The sequence below is a fragment of the Somniosus microcephalus genome, chromosome 3, assembly GCF_052327205.1.
Source record: "Somniosus microcephalus isolate GS21.2 chromosome 3, FLI_Smic_1.0, whole genome shotgun sequence".
NCBI classification, from domain to species: domain Eukaryota; kingdom Metazoa; phylum Chordata; class Chondrichthyes; order Squaliformes; family Somniosidae; genus Somniosus; species Somniosus microcephalus.
The window spans coordinates 255,012,797-255,026,857 of NC_140989.1; the positions used below are offsets into that span (position 1 = coordinate 255,012,797).

The following is a 14,061-nucleotide window of genomic DNA, read 5'->3' on the forward strand; positions in this document are numbered from 1 at the left end:
TGCGACCTACCCCAGTTGCTTATGAAGGCTCCCCACCTACTGACCCTGGGAATGGAGCTGAGGCAGCACACCCTCTCTCCTCTGCCAGTGTTTGTCTCTGTCTAGGCCGGGGGCCTGGGTCTAGAGTTGCACTGCTGGCAGTTGGAGAAGCCTAGGCCCTGGGCCTGGAAAAACAGTGAAAGGTAGGAGAATTATAGAGGTTAGAGAAAAGATTTACAAATTAATTAACTTTTTTTAAAAACAATTTCTGTTTTAAAAGCAACTTTTTTTTTGCTGGAGATGTAGATTTGAAAAGAAACACGCAGAAAGCGGGAAAAAGAAATGAAAAGTTTAGAATCAAGATGGCGGCGACTCACCTCGGTTCAGAACGATAAGGCCCGCCCACACACGCACCGATTGGTCGACCGTCAGGTCACCAAAGCGTAGGATTGGTCAATCGTCCTGTCACTCGACTGTAGGAGGGCCCACCCGCACGCGCCAGGAACCAGGCGTACGATTGGTCGACCTCAAGGTCACTCTGTCGCTAATGAGCGGATAATGAGATGCTAATGAGCGGAACGTTGAACGTTTTTTGGATACCGCGGGCGCAATTTTTGTCCGGCTGAAATGTAAATATGCTTAGGACGGTTCTGGAATCGTCAGCTTTCTTTCGACGTAACGCACGTGTAGGTACGCTCTATAACTTTCGAGTTAAATCAAGACAGACAGACAGACAGAAAGACAGACGGAATGACAGACAGAAGTATCCTTTTATATATATAGATACTATCCGTACACTCTTCCATCCATTACAATTATATGTAGAGAGAGGTATAAATTATGTTTAGTGTATTCGGACAAATGCCTTCCTTCTCCAGAAGAAGGTTTTCTTTTCTTTTTAATTACAGCTGAAGTACCTCTGGGGCATTTTACTTCGTTAAAGATGCTATCTCAATGCAAGTTGTTGAAGTGTCTCTAGGCCTCGTACACTATGCCGAGAGAGCAACATTCTCTGTTTTGTTTCTTATTGATGGGGGGTGGGGCATTGCTGTCTCATTTGGGTCTTGCCAGACTCTGGACAAGGTCTGTAAATGGGGAAACACGCAATATTGAATAACTAAGGAGATTTGTAATTCTAATGCCCATTAAAGGCCCAGTGGCCTTGCTTTCCCATGTCCGGTGTCCTGATTTTAGCCGGGCTGGTGAAGGGGTGGCATGTTGAATGAATGCTCAAGAGCAAGGAAAGAAAACAGAAAACAGTTTAGCACACTTTTTGGTGGTCATATGGGGTGGTAGAGGCAAAGGCCTGTAAGCAGATAACCTGCCTCTCCTCTTAGGTGAGGAACAATATAAAACGTGAGAAGATGGCAATTCACCTTGAAGAACTTTTGCTGTTATTCTATTTATGTGACCAATGAAATTAAGGCATGTTAAATATTCGCTCTACTCAAGCTGGCCAGGATATAGGTATCACACACAGTAGGCTGAAACTCAGAGAGTCATTGCACATGCACGTGCATTTACTTGGTGTCACATGTAACCTACATGCCTCATGTATACAGTCACATCAAATTAGAATACACAAGCGAGTATAACTTGAAGGTAGGTATTGGGAGCTTTTAATGTGCATCATGACACTGTGATGCCAATGACATGCAATGGGTGTTGTGTCAGCTCCATCTGTGGCATACGTCTACTCTGCTGCCAGAATAGGTCTCATCAGAAGTGGTGTCGCTCGATCAGAGGAAGGTTTGCCATGTCAAATTGAAACTCCATTGGTGTAGATCTGGCGCAAAAATCATAGTATATAAAGGGTGCAAACTGATCAAAATTGATCAAATTTACCCATAACGTCTTGAACTGACTGTGAAATTCAAAACCTTTGCCTGGGTCGAGTTCAATGAAAATTATCTAAGTGCAGAAACAGCCAGATTTGTCGGTTAAAAAGAATCTCTATTAATGGCAACGGGTGGTGCACTATTTGGAATGGATCGGTGCACTTGAAAGGTTAATGAGAAGCAATGTTTTATGCTGGCTGTGTGCACAGTGTGACTTTGGTATTGTTTCCTGCTTCGCTTTTGCTGAGAGGTTTGGCAGACTTACTCCGATTAGAATCAATTAAATATGCTAAACTGAACATCAAAAATGCACATTTATATGGTGCCTTCAACATAGAAGGATGTACCAAATGCCAAATAGTGGAAAAATGCTGTCCCATATTGGGAGAGTTAGGAGAGATGACCAAAAGCTTGGTTGAAGAGATGGCTTTAAAGAAGGCTTTCAAAGAAGCAAAAAGAGGGAAAGAGTACCAGAGGGTACACCCAAGGTGGCTCTGCACAGTCAGAGGACTAAAGAACACAGATGGGAAAAAAGGAGATTGCAGAGGTAGCACGGGGCAAGGCCATGGAAGAATTTGAAGATAAGGATGATTTTAAATCCAATGCGCTAGGGGGCAGTGAGCCAGTGTAAATCTTAGCCCTTTCTCTACAAACCCAAATTGAAGTTTGCACTCCCATCCAGACAACATTAACCTGAATTTCTGTTTGCACTGAAAGCTTGTCCAGACACCACAAGATTCCGTTATTTTGTGAACGAAATGGATGGCATTCTGTACAATTTCAGGCAAATAATGAACAGCAATCAACAGAGATAAACAACTTTCGGTATTACCTCCCAACAGCCAGACTAATGCAATGTTCTAAGAGCATCTGGATGAACAGAACTGGCTTGCGAACGGGTTAAACCATTTCAAACACTGAGGGCTAGATTTGGTTCCAATAATATTGACACCATGTTGCATTATTTTGGTTATCCAGTTAGCAAAGGATTCCCACATTGTACCAGTATGGAGGGGTGGCACTTGACTATCAACATTAGCGTGGGTCGACAGTGAACTTGACACATTTTGTATGGGCCTCAGAATGAAAACCAGCAATAACGTCCCTGCAGAGGGGTGGAGAGAGAGGTGCGGCGGGGGAGAGGCACTTGTGAATGATTGACCTCCACCCAATAAGGCAAGAATTGCAAGCAACTGCTTCCACCGAAGAACGGAAAAATAAATAGGAACAAACCACACACACACACACACACATATCATTATTTAAAGTAACAAATCTGGAAAAACAGTAGCATTTACAGTAATTCCGTACCAGCAGAAACATTAAGAATTATTCTGAATATTGATTTGTGGCACCAAAAAATGCCCTTTGTGACAACAGCAGTTTGAACATTTAGCCCCCAATAGTTTTGCAGCAGTTGAACAATTAGCCATTCTGTCCTGAGCACTGCTCATATCCCACGCCAGTGTGCGACCATAGATTAATATCCTTGGTGAGGCAGATATATATCAATGTGATGTTGCACAGTGGCGGAAGCACATGCTACCCTTTGGATAGTGCTAAGGAGATTCCACACCCGTGAGCTCTTTATTAAAAGTAGTGGGCATTACGTAACAGGTGAAAGCCAACGCAGAGATAGGGAAAATGGAAAAAAAAGGAATCACCTTCAAAAAATCAACTAATCCAACAATAATTAATAATTGGTCACCAAAATCAGCTGCTGTCGTACCACCATTTAAGAGTGCAAGTAGCCCCTCGAAGAGTGATACTACAGCTGTCAATTGATTCTACGTCACATTATCCCAAGAGATTTTTGTAGTTGCCTTCCAGCAGACATTTTACCCAAACTACATCAGCTTGACAGAGAGGCGTTGGTTCTGATCACAGATCAGAGCCGAGTAGTGCAGAGCTGCGTCATAATTCATCTCGAGAGGCTGTGTCGATGGGGGCTTGGGGCTGCAGTGCCTCTGTGTTCTGAGCTTCGGTCCCGATGTCTCCCTGCTCCTTAGTTTTACCGGATAATTTGCGGTTCCAGTCCGTTGATATGTCATCATTGTCCCAGATTACAGAGGTTTCAGTATCACTGAGATAGCCTGGTTCTCCAGTGTAGTGCGTCGGGTAAATCAGCAGTGGCTCTGCTGAAAAGGCTTTTAAATCGCGAGGGTTGTAGAACGTCATATAATCCTCTCTGTTAAAAAATGTAATGAATAATTATGATTACCAAAATTATATTTGATATGCTACATTTTCCATTACTGACTGGCATAAATCTACCTCACAGGGCTTGAAGTCTCATCAGTGTCAGTAGAAGCCTCTTAACTCTAGGCTCATTTGCTGACCAGACTATTAAATTAATGGAATAAATTTAATAGGAAAATGCACAAAGGGAATGCACTTTGAGGTCAGATGGAGCACTGGTTAGATATAGGGTAAAGTTCCCTCTACTCTGTCCAAAAGTAAAGAAAAGTAAAGAAAGAAATTTATATGGCGCCTTTCACAACCTCAGGACATCCCAAAGCACTTTACAGCCAATGGAGTACTTTTGAAGGGTAGTCATTGTTGCATTGTAAGAAACGTGGCAGTCAAATTGTGCACAGCAAGGTCCTACAAACAGCAATGTGATAATGACCAGATGCTATCTGAGGGATAAAGATTGGCTAGGACACCGGGGAGAACTCCCCTGCTCTTCTTTGAATAGTGCCATGGAACTTTTTACATCCACCTGAGAGGACAGAAGGAGCATTGTTTTAACGTCTCATCTAGAAAACGCCATCTCAGACAGTGCAGCACTCCCTCAGCACTGCACTGGTCAGCCTAGATTATGTGCTCAAGTCCCTAACAATGTGCCTTAAAATCAGTCTCAGAAGAGCATGCTCCAATGGGCCAAGGTGACAGTTCTTTTGTCCACACCATCAATTACTGTGGCATCTGAGTGATTCTACCAATTTAATGCAAATTATATTATGGGGGCAGTTTTGTGTTACAGATTATAACCTCCTACCACCTGGATTGGGCCTTCAAAAATTTAATTCAAAAAGGGGCTTGTGGTGAAAGGATAGTGGTTGACCCAGAACACCGCCACACCCCTCTTTAAAAAAAATCTTCATTTAGTCCCATTTTACTTTAGGTTCTCTGCACTTTTTCCAAACCTTTTTCACCATGCTTGTGCTTTACAAATGGATCTTGGCGCTACCAATTATGGAGTCATAGTGAAACTACATAAAGAAAGACTTGCATTTATATAGCGTCTTTCACAACCTCAGAATATCCCAACTCTGTTGGACAGAGTATCAATCAGGAAATAGTTGAGGCTTGTAATAAGGGAACATCTATAATTATGGGGGATTTTAACTATCATATTAATTGGACAAATCAAATTGGGCAGGGCTGCCTTGAGGATGAGTTCATTGAGTGTATTAGGGATGGGTTTCTTGAGCAGTATGTAAATGAACCGACCAGGGGGCAAGCAACCTTAGATCTGGTCCTGTGTAGCGAGACAGGATTAATTAAATATGTCCTAGTAAAAGATCCCCTTGGAATGAGTGACCATAACATGGTTGAATTCCATATTCAATTAGAGGGTGAGAAGGTTGGATCTCAAACAAGCGTGCTAAGCTTGAATAAAGGAGACTATGAAGGTATGAGAGCGGAATTGAGTAGAGTGGATTGGGAAAATAGATTAAAGGGTAAGACGATACATGATCAGTGGTGTACATTTAAGGAGTTATTTTACAACTTCCAAAAAAAATATATTCCACTGAGAAGAAAAGGGTGTAAAAGAAAAGACAGCCATCCGTGGCTAAGTAAAGAAATTAAGGATAGTATTCGACTAAAAACAAGGGCATATAAGGTAGCCAAATCTAGTGGGAGGATAGAGGATTGGGAAAACTTTAAAAGACAGCAAAAAATAACAAAAAGATTGATTAAGAAAGGGAAGATAGATTATGAAAGTAAATTAGCAAAAAATATAAAAACAGATAGTAAGAGTTTTTATAGTTATATAAAAAGAAAAAGGGTGGCTAAAGTAAATGTTGGTCCCTTAGAGGATGAGACCAGGAAATTAATGGTGGGAAATATGGAGATGGCAAAAACACTGAATGAATATTTTATATCAGTCTTTACAGTAGAAGACACTGAGAATATCCCAACACTGGGCAAACAGGGGGCTAAAGGGGGGGAGGAGCTAAACACGATCAAAATCACTAAGGAAGTGGTACTCGGTAAAATAATGGGACTCAAGGCGGATAAATCACCTGGACCTGATGGCTTGCATCCTAGGGTCTTGAGGGAAGTGGTGGTAGGGATTGTGGATGCATTGGTAATAATTTTCCAAAACCCCCTGGACTCGGCAAAGGTCCCGGCAGGCTGGAAAACTGCTCATGTAACACCCTTATTTAAAAAGGGCAGTAGACAGAAGGCTGGAAACTATAGACTGGTTAGCCTAACATCTGTGGTAGATAAAATTTTGGAGTCCATTATTAAGGAGACAGTAACAGGACATTTGGATAATTACAATTTAATAGGACAAAGTCAGCATGATTTTATGAAGAGGAAGTCATGTTTGACAAATTTGCTGGAGTTCTTTGAGGAAGTAACATATAGGGTGGATAAAGGGGAACCAGTGGGCATAGTGGCCTAGAAATTCAGTTGCGTTCGCCAGCCATTAGCGCCATAAGAGGAGTAGATCTCGAGCGCTAGGCACTTAGCGGCCGGGCGCAGAACGATCTGCGCCTACGCCCAACTTCAGTAGACATTTAGCGCCGGTGCAAAGTGTTTGCGCGCGCTCAGCTGCGCGCGCAACTTATGACGTCATTTCGTCGTGCAACGCCGTTTGTGCGTCCCAAACCGGAACTTCAGTGGCGCCCGCCCAATGTGGGCGTGGCGCTGTTAAGAACTGTGAAGTGGAATGCAGCAGAGGCCCTGCGGGCCTCGGGGAGCACTAATTAAAGGGCACTTAGACTGAACTATAAAGGCCAGCCATTTTGCTGCAATGACTTTAGTGCTACGGATTTCTGGACAGAGACCAAGGAAGAGACCTTACTGATTTGGTCCAACATAGGAGAGGTATTTTTGGCTTCTGGCCAGAGCTTGGAAATTTGACTCATTGTGATTTCACTGTTTGCAAGTATATTATGGGGGCTGCATGGGGTTCCAACCCTCAGTTCCAGCATTATGTGCGAAGGGCTCGCAGACGCTGTGTGAGAGGGGCAGCCATGCCTAGACGCAGAGGGGCCATCAGGCGTCGGCAACGTAGGCCTTACCCACTCAGGGAATACCGCCAGCAGGAGTCCTATCTCACCATGACTGCCGCGCAGTGTGTTAAGAGGCTGCGCTTCAGAAGGGAGGTGGTTGCATAGATCTGCCAGCTGCTTCACAGAGATCTGCGTCCACAGCTGATGTGCAGGACGTCTCTGTCAGTGGAAGTGAAGGTCACGGTGGCTCTGAACTTTTATGCAAGCGGCTCCTTCCAAGCCGCTGCTGGGGACATAGCTAACATCTCCCAGTTCGCCGTGCATCACTGCATCTGGCAGGTCACCGATGCCCTTTTCACAAGGAGACACCAATTCATCTCCTTCCCCATGACCCTAGAGAGGCAGGAGCAGCGTGCAGTCGGATTTGCGAGGATCGCCGACTTCCCTATGGTGCAGGGCGCCATTGACTGCACGCATGTGGCTTTGCGGGCACCTATCGACAATGCCGAGGATTACTGCAACCGGAAGGGCTACCATTCCCTAAATGTACAGCTGGTGTGTGACCACAGGCAGCGCATCCAAGCTGTCAATGCCCGCTTTCCAGGCAGCAGCCACGATGCATTTATCCTGCGCCAGACTACTGTGGCTGACATGTTCCAGGCACAGCCTCCCCCAAGAGGATGGCTTATCGGGGACAAAGGCTATCCTTTGTGTACATGGCTCATGACCCCGCTCCGCGCGCCCAGGACCCCTGCTGAGGAGGCATACAACGAAAGCCATCAAGCCACAAGGAACATCATAGAGCAAACGATTGGCGTCCTCAAGCAACGGTTCCGCTGCCTGGATCGCTCCGGCGGATCTCTGCAGTATTCGCCGGATAGAGTCTCCCAGTTCGTCGTCGTTTGCTGCATGCTGCACAACCTGGCTATCCGCAGGACTCAGGCACTGCCACCTCACGTTGGACCACCACCTCAGGAGGACGAGCAGGAGGACCATGAGGAGGAGGAGGAGGAGGAGGAGGAGTACCAGCCCAGGAGGGAGCCACAAGGTCCAAGGGCCGTCCGTCGACGGCTTATTGAACGACACTTCTAGGCCCCCTGTCAGGGAATGGCTTGTGGCAATGAAGGCACATGAATGCAGCCACTCCGCAAGCCCTCAGCCGGTTAATGCAACAACCACTTGAAACATCACACATGGACAAGCTGAATAAAGAAAAACCTTTATTGAACAAACTCAGGGCCCTTCCCACATGAAACCCAAAAACACACAACACCCCCAAAAAACAGTCAAAAACATATCTCACTCCCACACCCTGGGGAGGAATAACAAAACTTGTCCATCCAAATGGCCTTCATCCTCGGCCTTACCAAAAGAACCCCCCCCATAGACAGCACAAGCACCCCCATATAAAAACACATTTGCCTTCATCCTTGGCCTTACCAAAAGAACCCCCCCCCATAGACAGCACAAGCACCCCCATATAAAAAAACATTTGCCTTCATCCTCGGCCTTACCAAAAGAACCCCCCCCATAGACAGCACAAGCACCCCCATATAAAAAAACATTTCCCAACACACTCTACTTTGTGTGCCGAGAGGGCGAGTCCTTGTCCAGCCTTTTCCGGCCCCTGGCCGACCTGCTGCTCCGCCTCAATCTGGGCCCTGTGGGTGTTGCAAGGCTGGGGGAAGGCTCCTGAGGGGCACATTGCGTGATGGCAGATGCCCTTGGGGGTCGGCCTAGACGAGCTCTGGCCCTCGAGGGGCCGGCTGCTGACTGCTGCAGCTGTGGCTGGGCAGCATCAGTCTCTCCAGCAGCTCGTCGCAGCTTTGCTGGGGGAGTGGCAGTGGCGGCTGCAGCAATGGGGGCAAGCTGGCTGATGCCAGGCGCTCGCTGGTCGCCAGAGACACTGGCACTCGGCCGGGCTGGCAGTGCAGCAAGCGCAGCAATCTGGTGAAGGCCAGACCGCTGTGCTGCAGCAGCGCGGCGGGTGCCCTGGCAATGCCTGCGTGACACAGCGAGTGTGGCAGCAGTGAGTGCCCGTACTGCCCTGGTCTGTGCCCGCATCAGACCAGCCAGTGACTGCACGGCACCACTGATCAACTGTCCACTCGCTGCCTGTGCTGCCCTGAAGTCATCCTGACTCGCGTCCTGTGCTGCCCTGAATTCGGCCCGACTCGCGTCCTGTGATGCCCCAAATTTGGCCCGACTCGCATCCTGTGATGCCCCGAATTGTGCCCAACTCGCGTCCTGTGATGCCCCGAATTGTGCCCGACTCGCGTCCTGTGATGCCCCGAATTGTTCGAGACCCCTGGCCTGTGCTGCCGCGAGTTGTTCGAAACCCCTGGCCTGTGAGGCCCCGAAATCGGACACACTGTGAGCCAGGGACTCAATGGCCTCAGGCAACCGTGCCACAACCCCCATGAACTCGGTGTGCCGACGATCCGAGTCCGCGGACATTTGATCAAGGAGGCGCACCTCCTGGGTGAGGACCGTCTCCGGACTGGAGGCCGGACTCTCCCTCTGGGGAGAAGGCCGCTGAGCTGGCCGACCCTTCCCGCGTGGCTGCACGCCACTGGGCCCAGCAACTACACTCCCCTGCAACACTTCCCCCCTCTGGGGAGAAGGCCGCCGTACTGACCGACCCTTCCCGCGTGGCTGGACGCCACTGGGCACAGGAGCTACACTCCCCTGCAACACTTCCCCCCTCTGGGGAGAAGGCAGCCGTGCTGCCCGACCCTTCCCGCGTGGCTGGACGCCACTGGGCACAGGAGCTACACCCCCCTGCAACACTTCCCCCTGGCTCTCCTCCAGGGAAGACGTGTCCCCTCCATTGCCATCCCCTGGCGCGGATGAGGGTTCCCCCGATGTGCCGCCTTCCTCTTGCTCCTCCTCGTCCTCCTCTTCCGAGGGACTGACACTCGCAGCTTCAGGGACCTCCTCCTCACCAGCTGAAAGCAGGAAGGCACAAGAGTAGCTTTAGAGTGAGGACAGGGCGTCAGCGAGGGAGGCATGAGTGGTGGCATTCTGCGCATTGGTCGGGCAGTGGCAAAGGATGTAGATCTGAAGCGCAAGGGGAACGAGAGAGGTCCAAACGGTCATGTCCTTACCATTGGGGCCCAGCACAGGGTCGGCATCTCCAATTGCAATGGGGCCAATCACCCGGGCACCCATGAGTCGACCCACGCGCTCCTCCAGGTCACTGAGCTGCTGGAACTGGGCACGGCCTCCCCCGGTGACAGTCCGGCTCTTCAGATTCTGGGCCAGCTTGGCCTGCAAGAGAAAGGATGGCCTCTAAGTACAGTGTGGTGCCCTGTTGTTGTGTGCACTGCCTCCCATGGTTGAATAGCTTGGCCAGTGTGGTGCCCTGTTGTTGTGTGCACTGCCTCCCATGGTTGAATAGCTTGGCCAGTGTGTAAAGTGCAGAAAGTGCAATTGATGTTCATGCCAGTGCCATAGCTGCTGGATGAGGGCTGGCCATTAGGCCTTGGAGGTCCCTTTGCCCATAATGTGAGGTGCACATGCAAGGATGAGGAGGACACTGGAAAGGGTACTCACCCTGACAATCCGAGTGAGGTCGTTAAACTTTTTCCGGCATTGGTCACCAGTCCTGGGGACATCGCTGTTGGCTGTGACCCTCTGGGCGATTTCCCTCCAGGCTCTCCTGTACACCCTCTTGGGAAGCTTCTTGCCACTGTCCGGGAACAAGATATGGCTTCTCTTCTCCAAAGCCCTAACCAGTACCTTTAAATCATGGGCAGAGAAGCGCTGCGCTCGCTCACGGGCCCTCTGCATCCTTCCTGGCACTATTTCTCTCCAGCAGCAGTGTTTAGGCCTAGCTGGAGGGCTGCAGTATCCAGGGCGTGGCAGCAGACCAAGTCGACCCTTCCCCCTTTAAGAGCTGGCCGGCGCCAGGGTGTCTGCTGTCAATCAAAACATGACCGCACCTGCGCTGCGCCCGGCCTTGGCGGTATCAGTCTGCACCGCCGGCTTAGCGCCTAAAGATAGCTGTGCAACGCCAGTTTTAGCGCTCGAGCAAACTCCTTGGCCAAAGCTACTGAATATCGGCGAAGTGGCCTCCACTTTCCGGCGGGCGCAAACTTTAGCGGCCGCCCGACTTTACCGCCCCAAAAGTGGCTATACTGAATTTCTAGGCCAGTGTATTTAGACTTCCAAAAGGCATTTGACAAGGTGCCACACAAAAGATTATTGCTTAAGATAAAAAATCACGGGATTGGGGGTAATATTCTGGCATGGATAGAGGATTGGCTATCTAACAGAAGGCAGAGAGTTGGGATAAATGGTTCATTCTCAGACTGGCAATCAGTAACTAGTGGTGTTCCGCAGGGGTCAGTGCTGGGTCCCCAACTCTTTACAATCTATATTAACGATTTGGAGGAGGGGACCGAGTGTAACATATCAAAGTTTGCAGATGATACTAAGATGGGAGGGAAAGTAGTGAGTGAGGAGGACATAAAAAACCTGCAAGGGGACATAGACAGGCTAAGTAAGTGGGCAGAGATTTGGCAGATGGAATACAATACTGGAAAGTGTGAGGTTATGCACTTTGGCAGGAAAAATCGTAGAGCAAGTTATTATCTTAATGGCAAGAAACTGGAAAGTACTGAAGTACAAAGGGATCTGGGGGTCCTGGTGCACGAAACTCAAAAGGTTAGTATGCAGGTGCAGCAAGTGATTAAGAAGGCCAATGGAATGTTGGCTTTCATTGCTAGGGGGATAGAATATAAAAATAGGGAGGTATTGCTTCAGTTGTACAAGGTATTGGTGAGACCGCACCTGGAATACTGCATACAGTTTTGGTGTCCATACTTAAGAAAAGACATACTTGCTCTCGAGTCAGTACAAAGAAGGTTCACTCGGTTAATCCCGGGGATGAGGGGATGGACATATGAGGAGAGGTTGAGTAGATTGGGACTCTACTCATTGGAGTTCAGAAGAATGAGAGGCGATCTTATTGAAACATATAAGATTGTGAAGGGGTTGGATCGGGTGGATGCGGGGAGGATGTTCCCGATGATGGGTGAAACTAGAACTAGGGGGCATAGTCTTAGAATAAGGGGCTGCTCTTTCAAAACTGAGATGAGGAGGAACTACTTCACTCAGAGGGTGGTAGGTCCATGGAATATGCTGCCCCAAAAAGCTGTAGAAGCTACATCATTACATAAATTTAAAACAGAAATAGACAGTTTCCTAGAAGTAAAGGGAATTAAGGGTTGCGGGGAGCGGGCAGGAATTTGGACATGAGACTAGGTTCGGATCGGTCATGGCCCTGTGGGTAGCGGAGCGGGCCCAGGGGCTGTGTAGCCTGATCCTGCTACTATTTCGTGTGTCTAATTCTGTTAGATTCAGGAGATGGTTCTGTGATAGTGGATTGGCGGTTAGGATCAGATCAGCCATGATCTTATTGAATGGCGGAGCAGGCTCGAGGGGCCGATTGGCCTACTCCTGCTCCTATTTCTTATGGTCTTATGTTCTTATGTAAACACCATAGCCAATTTGTGCACGGCAAGGTCCCACAAACAGCAATGTGATAATGACCAGATAGTTTGTTTTACTGATATTCGTTGAGGGGTAAATATTGGCGAATTCCCCTGCTCTTCTTTTATGGGATCTTTCACATCCACCCGAGAAAACAGATGGGATTATGTGCTCAAGTCTCTGGAGTGGGAGGTCTAAGAGCATTAAAAAAACAAGCCTGAAGGCTTTGTGTCTTAATGCGAGGAGCATTTGTAATAAGGTGGATGAATTGGCTGCACAAATAGAGGTAAACGAATATGATTTGGTTGGGATTACAGAAACGTGGCTCAAGGATGGCCAAGACTGGGAACTCAACATCCAGGGGTATTCGATATTCAGGAAAGATAGGCAAAAAGGAAAGGGAGGAGGGGTAGCATTACTGGTTAAAGAAGGGATTAACACAATTGTAATGAAGGATGATGTAGAATCTGTATGGGTAGAATTGAGAAATACTAAGGGGAAAAAAACATTAGTGGGAGTGGTATATAGACCTCCAAACAGTAAGACAGAGGTTGGGGATGGCATTAAAAGGGAAATTAAAGAAGCGTGCAATAACGGCACAGCAGTCATCATGGGTGACTTTAATCTACGTATAGGTTGGGCTAACCAAATTAGTAACAATACTGTGGAGGAGGAATTCCTGGAGTGTTTACGGGATGGTTTCCTGGACCAATATGTCGAGGAACCAGCCAGAGATCAGGTCATCTTAGACTGGGTATTATGTAACGAGAAAGGATTAATTAGCAATCTTGTTGTACGAGGCCCCTTGGGTCGGAGCGATCATAATATGATCGAATTCTTCATTAAGATGGAGAACGAAGTAGTTGACTCAGAAACTAGGGTCCTCAATTTAAATAAAGGAAACTACGATGGTCTGAGGAGCGAGTTGGGTAGGATTGATTGGGGAATGGCACTCAAAGGGTTGACGGTGGATAGGCAATGGCAAACATTCAAAGACCGAATGGATGAACTACAGAAGTTGTTCATCCCAGTTTGGCATAAAAATAAAACAAAAAAGGTGACTCAACCATGGCTAACAAGGAAAATTAGGGATAGCATAAGATCCAAGGAGAGGACATACAAATTGGCCAGAAAAAGCAATAATCCTGAGGATTGGGAGCAGTTTAGGATTCAACAAAGGAGGACAAAGGGATTAATTAAGAAAGGGAAAATAGAATATGAGAGTAAGCTTGCAGGGAACATAAAAACTGACTGTAAAAGCTTTTATAGATATGTAAAGAGAAAAAGATTGGTGAAGTCAAGCGTAGGTCCCTTGCAGTCAGAATCAGGGGAATTTATAATGGGGAGCAAAGAAATGGCAGACCAACTAAATACATATTTTGGTTCTGTCTTCAGAAAGGAGGACACAAATAACCTCCCAGAAATACCACGGAACATAGGGACTGATGAAAGTGTGGAACTGAAAGAAATCAGTATTTGTAGGGAAATGGTGTTCGGAAAATTGATGGGACTGAAGGCCGATAAATCCCCAGGGCCTGATAATCTACATCCCAGGG

The 14,061-nt window shown here is 47.6% G+C and overlaps 1 pseudogene; it reads right to left on the reverse strand.

The window, feature by feature from the left end:
- Positions 1-1,288: 1,288 nt before the first annotated feature.
- LOC147121852 (procollagen galactosyltransferase 2-like) overlaps positions 1,289-14,061 on the reverse strand; it is a 156,940-nt pseudogene continuing 144,167 nt past the window's right edge.